At 40.4% G+C, this 10,343-nt stretch overlaps 1 long non-coding RNA gene across 6 annotated transcripts in view; it reads right to left on the reverse strand.

Annotated features, from left to right (window-relative positions):
* LOC309868153 overlaps positions 1-10,323 on the reverse strand; it is a 69,240-nt gene extending 58,917 nt beyond the window's left edge. For 5 of the 6 annotated variants that reach the window (XR_014313532.1, XR_014313533.1, XR_014313534.1 and 2 more), the window contains exons 1-2: positions 10,274-10,323; positions 8,091-8,206 (exon numbers count right to left, since the gene is read on the reverse strand). This is a non-coding gene — a long non-coding RNA (uncharacterized lncRNA). Of the gene's footprint in view, positions 1-4,550; positions 4,615-8,090; positions 8,207-10,273 lie in introns of those variants that run through there. The other variant, XR_014313537.1, reaches the window with a different exon arrangement.
* Positions 10,324-10,343: the final 20 nt, after the last annotated feature.

The following is a 10,343-nucleotide window of genomic DNA, read 5'->3' on the forward strand; positions in this document are numbered from 1 at the left end:
TACAAGTCATATTTCCATCCACCATGATATAGAGTGGTCTTAAGAAATCCATCTCATCGGAATTTCCTTTTAAATGAATACTCAGAAATAGGCATACAAAATTAAGAAAAATTTTTATTTGAGTATAGTACAGTTGATTTCACTACAGCTTCAGGAGACTTGGAAAATAAAACTTTATACTTGGCAAACTTGGCCAAAATGCACTAAAAAAATCCATTCTTCTCATCTCTTAAACTGCCAATCAAGAAGGTCAATAATGCCTTTATGACCTACAGATCTGTTTGCCTCTATTAATGACTGAGATGTCCATAAAATTTAATGTGTTCATCTGGATCCACTGGCTTATAAAAAGGCATGGGTTTGCCGACTTTGCCACCCTGTTTATGCACAACACGTATCCTAAACTGAAAGGTATTTTGTGTTCCTTTACTCCCCTCTGCTGGTAAATTCTAATACAGCAATTATTAAAAGAAAAAAAAAAAGGATTGATAGAAACAATGTTTCTAATACAAGAAAATAATGTTGAAAATCACACACACAAAAAAATGTGTTCAGTCTTTTTCTAGAAGGCAATTCTTTCAGTTTGCAATATTAGACCTTACGTTAGATGACAAATTTGGTCTATATAACTTGGTCTCTAGTGTTTCTAGTGTCCAGATATTTTTTTCCTCACATTTGATAAATGGTCAAGAGAATGAAGCCATGTGGATTAGGAAGAGTGAATTTGGTCACAAAAAATGAAGTCATTTACAGATTGAACTAGCACCATACCACACCTTCCTTATATTGATTCGTTTATACAAATCCCTTAGTCTTCCACATACCCATGGCCCTTGTCCTACAACAATACAATGAAATCGGCATGTACATTTTAAAATAGAGAACTTACTCTTCCTAAAAAGCAAAAGGGATCACTGAGGTCAGCCTTAGGTAAAATTTTGAAATAGATTCATGTGTTTGACACCTCCAACTGTTTCTTTTTTGCCATTTCCTCTGTAAACCCCTCTGTTTCCTCCCCAGGTGAACCATGGTCTAATTCTATCAAGATTGTCCTTGAGAAAATAAAGTATCTGGGGCACTTGGGTGGCTCAGCCAGTTAGTATCCAACTCTTGATTTTGGCTCAGATCATGATCTCAGGGTCCTGCGCCTGAGCCCTTCCTTGGCCTCTGTGTGGAGTGTGGAGCCTGTTAAGATTCTCCCTCTCCCTCTGCCCCTCCACCCCTTCTCCCCACCCCATCCCCTTTCAAAGATTTAACTTATTTATTTGTCAGAGAGAGAGAGAGAGAACAAGCAGAGAGAGCAGCAGAGGGAGAAGCAGGCTCCCTGCTGAGCAAGGAGCCTGATGTAGGCCTCCATCCCAGGACCCTGGGATCACGACCTGAGCCGAAGGCAGATGCTTAACTGATTGAGCCACCCAGGTGCACTGCCCTCTCTCTTTCTCTGAAAGGAAGAAAGAGAATGAAAGAAAAAGAAAAAGAAAGAAAGAGAGAAAGAAAGAGAAAAGAAAAGAAAAAGGTATCTGAAAGATTTACTTATAAGAAGTGTCTCATCTCTCTGGATAATTTGCATTTTAAAAGAAAACCAGAACGAAAGTACCCAGCTACTCATAGGAAATTACAGAGATTAGTGAGAGACACGTTTAGAAAGACAGATTTTTGGTTGCCACTCAAATCAAAAGGTGGTGACTTTTGAATCAAGGCTGCTCCCAAGGCTGCCTGTGATCCCCACAGGGAAGTTGTTGCAATCAGTTTTGTGTATGACATTGGGAATGGACTTTGGAGCCAGGAAGATGAGATTGGAATCTTAGCTCTGCCAATTAACATCTTAGGGTCTTGTTCAACTTTCTTAACCTCTCTCAGCCTCAGCTCTCTCATCTGTAAAATAGGGACAATACCTACTTCCATAGGGCTGCTGTGAGGATTAATGTCTGGCATGTTGTGTATAATAAATGCTTGTTCCCTCTGTCTCTTCCCTTGACGGTGCCTCACACGGCAGAAGAATCCAAGGTTTTCAAAAGGTTACAAACTAACACCTGATAACTTTGGTGTTAAGATTATGCGGCAGAATAAGCTCTTTCCTCCATAATTTTTCATAGAAAACATTTCCTAGAATTATTTCCAAATCAGGCCCTGTTCCCTGCTTCATCCAGAATTCCTTCAGGTAGTAAGGACTCTCTTCTTGTCCTGAAATATCCACGTGACTTCATGTTCTTTATGTCCACTCTTCCTGGGCTGGGAGGCCACTATCTTTAGTTAACGACCACCTTTGCTTGGTGTGGTGCAGAGGAACAGAATCTGTGGAGAGCTGTCCCTGCTGCATGGCCAGTGGAAGGACAGGCCGTGCATTTGAGCTGGTCACCATTATGGACGCCAGGGGCTGGGTGCTCAAAGTCCTTGAGAAACCATCAGCACTCCCTTCACCATCAGCCTGGTCTCGAATGCGTAAGGATGTCTTACCAGCTGGTTCTATTATCACCTATCCTTTTTTCTCTCTCTTTTCAGGGAAGGCGCCAAAGCAGTAACTACTACCCAATACATTGGGTTCTGTACAGACAGGATTCTCTGAACACTGAAGGCAGTTCAGTGAAGTGAAGGCTGCTGGAAGAGGTTAAGTGAATCCACCCTTGTTTTAATTTCAGCCATAAAAAATGTACTGAGGTAGTTCATTCTGCTCATCCATAAATTCTAATCAAAAGTCTAGGCATTAGGGATTTTAATGCCTCATATATTCTGTGCATTATAGTGATGAGGTACTTTACAGCCATGACCTTTTCAATATTCTTGCTTGATTGAGCCAGGAGCTCTACTCTGTTTACAGCATTATTGACCTCCTTAAGAGGTACACAAGATAAATAGATAAATACTCTAAACTGTTTAAGGGAAACTCGCCAAGACCGGATGTGGTGTGACTTTGGGGCGGGGGCAGGAATGGGAATGCTATCCTTTCCTCTTACAGCAAGCATTTGGGAGGGAAGTTCAGCAGAGAGAGTCTTTGTTCAGAGAAGCAGGGGGAAAGGGATCACAAAATGCAAGATCCTGGAGGGTTGCCTGGGTGGCTCAGTTGATAAGCATCTGTCTCCATTCAGATCATTATCCTGAAGTCCCACTCCCACTGCTGGTGTTCCCTCTCTCGCTGTGTCTTTCTCTGTCAAATATATAAATAAAAACTGAAAGAAAGAAAGAATGAAGGAATAAGAAAGAACAAGAAAGAAAGAACCTGAAGATAGAGCTTCACATACAGTGTAGACTTTCTCTCACCTTTTAGCATTTTATCCAGCTGTCAGAATTCCCTGAGGGCTGAGACTTCTTCTTCTTCTCCTCCTCCTTCTTCTCCTCCTCCTCCTCCTCCTCCTCCTCCTCCTCCTTCTTCTTCTTCTTTAAAGATTTTATTATTTTGAGAGAGAGGGAGAGAGAGCATGGGAGAAACAGTACAATCACAGGGGAGGGGCAGAGGGAGAGGGAGAGGGAGAAGAGCTGATTCTCCACTGAGCAAGGAGCTCTACACAAAACTCTATCCCAGGACCCTGGGATTATGACCTGAGTTGAACGCAGATGCTTAACTAACTGATCCACGCAGGTGCCTTCTGACTTTGTGGCAGCTCTAAGTACCTGTAATCATAATAGTTTGTATTTACTGAGGTCTTCTGTGTGCCAGGCAAAACGTTAAGAATTTTAGAATCTTTTTATTCTCATAACTTTCTGAGGTGAATACCTGAATAATTTCCGTTTTACAGATGAGGAATTTGGAGCTTAGACAAGTTAGATAACTTTCCCGTAATTAAGTGGTAGAGCTGGGATTCAAACCCTGGTCATCTCACTTCATTCCCTCTGGGGGCCATAAAAACTCACCCCTCAGCTATCCTGCTACAAGGAGCACAGTTGGTGGATCGTCCCAGCTGCTGGCCCTCTGGATCCACCATGGTATTTGCACTATGGGCTACTCCCAGACCATGACTTAGGGTTACTAAGGGTTTGCTAACCCATTCCTATGGAGGTATAGAATTCCATGTGACTTTATGTGAGGAACACCCCATCAGTCCGGCCAGAATGTCTTAGAACAGCTCTGTAGTTGGAGATTCTTTCCCATCTAAACTTCCTTCCCTCTCCTTGCAGGTGTGCGACCTGCATCACGATGTGAGGCTCTTCCCTTACGCCTGCTTCCTCTTTTCTCCTTCACAAGCATTGCCCTGAACAAATCTCCTGCACATCTAATCATGTCTTGGTGTCTGCTTTTTGGAGGGTCCAAAAAACACACTACCCCTGCCTTATTCTGACATAAACCTTATCCTTATCTGCTCACTCCAAGGGCCAAGCAAGCATGGCCAGTCACATTTTAGATTGATGGAATACCTGTCTTCGAAAGACCTTTGATGATTTCAAAATATTACTTCCCCCATTCTGTATTCTTTAATTAAAAAAATAAACATGATCTACAGTTACGGTGGCATTTCTTAGATCTGAGGGACCACAAAAACATGTGACTAAAGGTTAGAGACATAGTGTGCGTGCAGAGATAGGAAAATGAGAAGAGCCCTGAAGGGCGTTCTTACCAGGTTTATCCAAACACGGTGCAGAGTGCACCGAAGCTATTCCCCAAACACCAGGCACCAAATTCTTTGAAATGACAGAAAAAAGTATAAAGAATTCAGCAAATACTGGGATATGCAGCCTAATTCCCTCCTCTTTTTGGAACGCCCCAATACTCAATGGTGTATTAAAGACCCCTACGGATCCCACGGCAAAGAGACTAGCTTCAATCCCCACATCTAGTCTTCCTCTCATCCCAAATCTAGTCTTAATTTCCACCCTCAAGGTGTTTTCTTGCTTTCATGTGTTAGTTTGTTGACCCTATTCTCTAAGAGTGGCAACTGAAAGATTTTCTTACTTAGAGGAATTAGTCAACCATCCATCTAAAAAGCATTCACTGGGAATGTCCAAGTTTCAGGCTATACTTTGTGGGAAGTAAACATGAACCTGGTCCCTAACTTCCTGAGAGACTTAAATACAGAAAAGGAAAGGTAAGGCATGCAAATAGATTATTCAACAGGAGCTGCTCTGGATAAGGGCCCTAGTGTTGCTCCTTGGGACCAACAGGAAATGTTCTGTGAGAAAAATCATCTTTGTGCTGGCCTTCAAGGGTTTTCTTCCTTCATATGGATTATAACTCCAATTAACTTTCAAAATGGGAATAACTTGACTTTTAATGATTATAAAGTAACACTTATATATTAGTTTCCTAGGACTACCATGACAAAATATCAAAAAATGAATGGCTTTTCAACAACAGAGATTTATTCCCTCACAATTCTGGATACTAGAAGTCTAGAATCGAGGTATTGATTTTACCTTACCTCTTTCTAGTTTCTGGTGGGAGCCTTCAAGCATCAATCCTTGGTGGTTCTATTTTTTTTAAATATTTTACTTATTTGTTTGAGAGACAGAGCATAAGCAGGGAAAGCAGCCAAGGAGAGGGAGAAGGAGAGGGAATCTGAAATGGAGCTCGACCTCAGGACCCCGGAATCATGACCTGAGGTGAAAGCAAATGCTTGACTGACTGAGCCACCCAAGTGCCCCAATCCTTGGTGGTTCTTAGACACAAAACTTGAATCTCTTTCTCCATCATCACATGGCATTCTCACTTTACACGGCTGTTTCTCCTCTTCTTATAAGGATACTACTTGTGTTCTAAGTCCACACTATTCTAGTGTGGTCTCATCTTAACGAAGTACATACATCAATAAGGTCACATTTTGACAAGCTGAGGGTTGGAACTTCAACATAACTTTTGGGGGGACAGAATTCAACCTCATATACTCACTATTAAAAAATCAGATGATAATAGAAAAACACAAAGAAGGATGCAAATGATACCACTGAAAAATGATCACTGTTAATAACTTTCTATTTTTCTTTACATACACATGTATAAGAAACAACATATTCTATATACAATGTTGTGACTTCCTTTTTCTCAAATTATATCCTAAATATCTTCCAAATCAGTAAATATATATATGACCCAGGTAATTGATACACAGTAATTTATCTAATCAGGTCTGTCCTATGATTGAAAGCACTATAAACTGCCCATTATTTAGCTTTGTAAAAGACCAAAAACTTCTAAGTCTTTATATACTTACAGTTTTAATTTAGTCATTTTTAAAAAGGTTTTATTTATTTATTTGACAGGGAGAGAGAGAGAGAGACAGCAAGAGAAGGAATATAAGCAGGGGGAGTGAGAGACAGAGAAGCAGGCTTCCCGCTGAGCAGGGAGCCTGACTTGGGGCTGGATCCCAGGACCTCATATGGCATCATGACCTGAGCTGAAAGCAGATGCTTAACGAACTAAGCCACCCAGGCATCCCTAGTCATTTGTGTTTATCTATCATTATCCTTTTCCATCTCATTTTTCCTGTACCTTAAAAAAAATTAAAAAGTCTTCCAGTTTCTTACTCCAGAACACTTATATAGTCTCAGGAAGCTATTATTTTATGTTTGGCATTTTTGTCAGTCATTTCAGAGTTGGGCTATGAGCCATCAGTGGCTAACACTCTTGCAAGTGGGGGAACAACGACCTCAGCTCTAGAGGGATCAGATCTAGGTGAAGCACCACAGTGTCCATTATTCTGGTGAGAACTCCAGTGACCTGAGGAAATCACCGTATTGTTTTCCACCTAGGTCAAGTCCAAATTTAAGACAGATGTTTCCTCAAATGGTTCTGTTTTATTAATAAATGAGTTTTGTGCCTGTGCAAAGTGTCAGGCCTCAGAGGCAGTGATTTCAAGGACAATCACCTCTGGATCTAATTTGAGAAGCTAAACCAGTCACCTTTTTTCAAAGCAAGGATACAGGAAGAAGTTTTCGGGAGGTAGTTTAACAGAAACTTGATTGATTTCACAGAAAAGAGAGCTACGTGAGTTACTGGATAAAGAAAATGGTGTGTGCCATATGATGGCACTAACTAAAAACAAAGTCTTATGATTCAATAAAGATGATAACCCTTGACTTTTTCAGTATACAGATTTTCCTCAACTTAACAGTGAGGTTACATCACAATAAACTCGTAAGTTGAAAACACTAAGTCAAAAATACATTTAATACACCTAACCTACTGAACATCATTGCTTAGCCTAGCCCACCTTAAACATGCTCAGAGCACTGACGTTAGCCTAAGTTGGGCAAAATCATCAAACACAAAGCCTACTTTATAATAAAGTGTTGACTATCTTGTGTAATTTCTTGGATATTGTACTGAAAGTGAACAACAGAATGGTTGTATGAGTACAGCATGGTAGGAGTGTATGGGTTGTTTGCTCTGGTCATGGTGTGGTTACTGGGAGCTGCAGCTTGCTGTTACTGCCCAGCATTGTGAGCGAATAGCTCACTGCATAATGCTAGCCCCAGAAAAGATCAAAATTCAAAAGCTGATAAATGATTTCTATAAAACGCATATGACTTTCATACAATCATAAAATAAAAAAATTTAAGTTGAACAATCATAAGTTGGGGACTGTCTGTACTCTATGGGGCTTTCAGTAGTAGTGTTTTGCTACTTTTGGAGATAGGTGTGGGAGTTTGCTGAAGTGAGATGAAATAAAAATGTCTACGGTTGGATAGCCATATGGAAAAAGGGAAAATTCCATTCTTTATTCTACATTGGATAAATCCCAAATGGATCAGAGATATATTTTTTTTAAAGAAAGAAAACCATACCAGTACTAAAAAAATAAAATAAGTGAAGTCCTTTATAACCTGAGAGGGGGGTAAACATTTCTACCTATGACTTAGAATCTAGAGTATTAAGGGAAGAGATTGATTACAATTTAAACAAACAAAAATGCAAAGCAGAAAGTCCAATAAAAGTCATTAAAAGTGTTCAGAGTATTTCACATTGGGCTAATATGTAAAATGTTTCCAAAATTTTTTTAGAGATCATCCGTTGGAAAACAGGCCTTGCTCTCCATCTATTGGTTACCATTTTTATGAGATTTTGGCTTATCTATTATATTTACTTTGGAAATAAAAACAAGTGCCTACTTGTGTATGTATTTCTAAGCCCCCTTTTACACAAAAAGTAGCATACTATATACCTTCTTTTGGGCCTTGCTTGTTCCACTTCATTTCATAGCCGTGTATCCGCCACATTCCTCAAGACTCATCATACTTCACTGTATGCACGTGTCATTTGAAAAGATGCTCCACCTCACTTATAAAAAGATAAATGTAAAACTGTAATCATATACCATTTGCTACCTATCAAATTAGCAAAAATCCACTCTATTGGAGAGGCTGTGGGGAAACAGGAACTCTCATAAGTTGCAAGTGTGAATATAAAATCACACAACCCCTATGAAGGTGGATTTGGCAATATTAAACAAAATAACATGTTCCTTTACCTAGCAATTCCATTGGCAGGATTCTATGCTAATGAGCCATTAGCAAAAGCATATTGTCTATGCACACAGAACTTCTGTAATACCAAAAGACTGGAAATACCCCATGTATCTAGCCATAGAGGCATAGTTGAATAAACTTCCATCTACATATAACTAAAAAGAAGAATTAGGTGCAGTTCAGGGTATGTACAGGGTACTTTGCTAGTACATCCTAATGGGACACAGCATGAGGACAAAAAGAAACACACAAACTTAAGCTTCACTCAGCAGTTTTAGCAATATTGTTATTATTTATATATATATGTATGTGTGTATACATGTATACATGGATAAGGCAAATATGTAATTATGTTACTATCATTAAGAACCAATAATTTCATGTTAAAAGGAAGGAGACAAAAGAAATAAAATCAAAGAGCTCAGCTTTGAAAAAAAGATTATGACACAGAAAAGGCACTTAAGGTTCAAGAGCAGTATCCATATTTAAGAAAAGGAAATCTGAGACATCTAAAATCCAAAACAATGTGAAGTTTGGAGTGGGGGGAGGAGGCTAAAGACAACGTAAGTAATTTTTTTTTAAGTTAGGTAATTTTTTTAAAAAGATTTTATTTGACATAAAGAGACAGAGCGAGAGAGGGAACACAAGAAGAGGGAGTGGGAGAGGGGGAAGCAGGCTTCCTGCTGAGCAGGGAGCCTGATGCAGGGCTCCATCCCAGGACTCTGGGATCATGATCTGAGCCAAGGCAGACGCTTAACGACTGAGCCACCCAGGCACCCCAAGTTAAGTAATTTTTAAAAAGTTATTTCTTTAGCAAAAAGAAACGAGTAGGAGTAGGTTCAGTTTAGTCTCTGATGCACTGGTTCCTGTTAAAAATCGATGGCTTTTCTGCAGTGCTTTTATTTCCTGAATGCTGGTCCCACTCCACCACCCCACTTTCACTTTTTACCAATTTCTACTGATTCTTCTGATCAATCATTGCTGTGTTGCCCCTCCGCGCACGAAGGATCTTTTACTATACTCTATCATCGATTAGTATTCCCTGCTTTACTACACCTTTCTGTTGATTAATTATAACCCCACTAATACAATTGTTTAATTTTCTCTTCCCCTAAACTGTCCGGTTTTGCTCTTTATCTTATCCCATATTGCACAGCAGGCGCTCACTAGTTGTTACAACACAGAAAAATGCTTCACTTCCATTTTGTTCCCTTTCTTCAGGGAATCGTCTTTAGATTTGGGAAAAAGGTAGACTACCCAAGGACTGAACTCCAAAAGGGGCAAAATGATTCTTAAAAAAACTTTCCCTACTTAAATTCGTTCATTGGACAAATATTGCTAGGCGACAGGGCTGTAACAGTGGATAAGGCAGGTGAAATTCTGTCGCTACTCGCACCGAGTTTCCCTGGGGGTGAGGCGGAGTGACAGTAAACGTTCGCTCTATTGCTTGTATTTAAATTGAGTACCGGTCTCTTGCCCTAAATGAATCACGTCCCAGGAAAAAAAAAAAAAAAAGTGTACATCTTGATGGGATCGCTGCTGTTTGAGAATGTTACAGCAGCCCAGGCACAGCGGTGCGGTTGTGCAGTCCTGTTCTCAACAGCATCACCAACAATTCAGCCATGCGTGGACCTTACTCCAAATCCCAACGAGTGCCCCTTCTGCAGCTGCCGCCTCCCGCGGACTTCGCATTCCTCCCGCACTCAAGTCCCCCATGACAGGTCTTCTTTGGGTGTCTAACTCCCTGTGTGCTAAGATTTGAGCATCACTATCAGTTCCCCAAACACGGATCAGTTTCTAAAGCCGAGGTAACCTCTAAAAACCCTGCTTTAGGGTTATCCCAATCAGCGTTTGTGAACCCTGACTCAGGTTGTCTCACCTCGGGTTCCGTAGAACCGGTTTCTCCGTTAGGGGGCCTTTAGCTTCAGCCAAGAAGTATGGGTGTCTAT

The sequence above is a fragment of the Mustela nivalis genome (genome assembly GCF_964662115.1).
Source record: "Mustela nivalis genome assembly, chromosome: 6".
Taxonomy (NCBI): Eukaryota; Metazoa; Chordata; class Mammalia; order Carnivora; family Mustelidae; genus Mustela; species Mustela nivalis.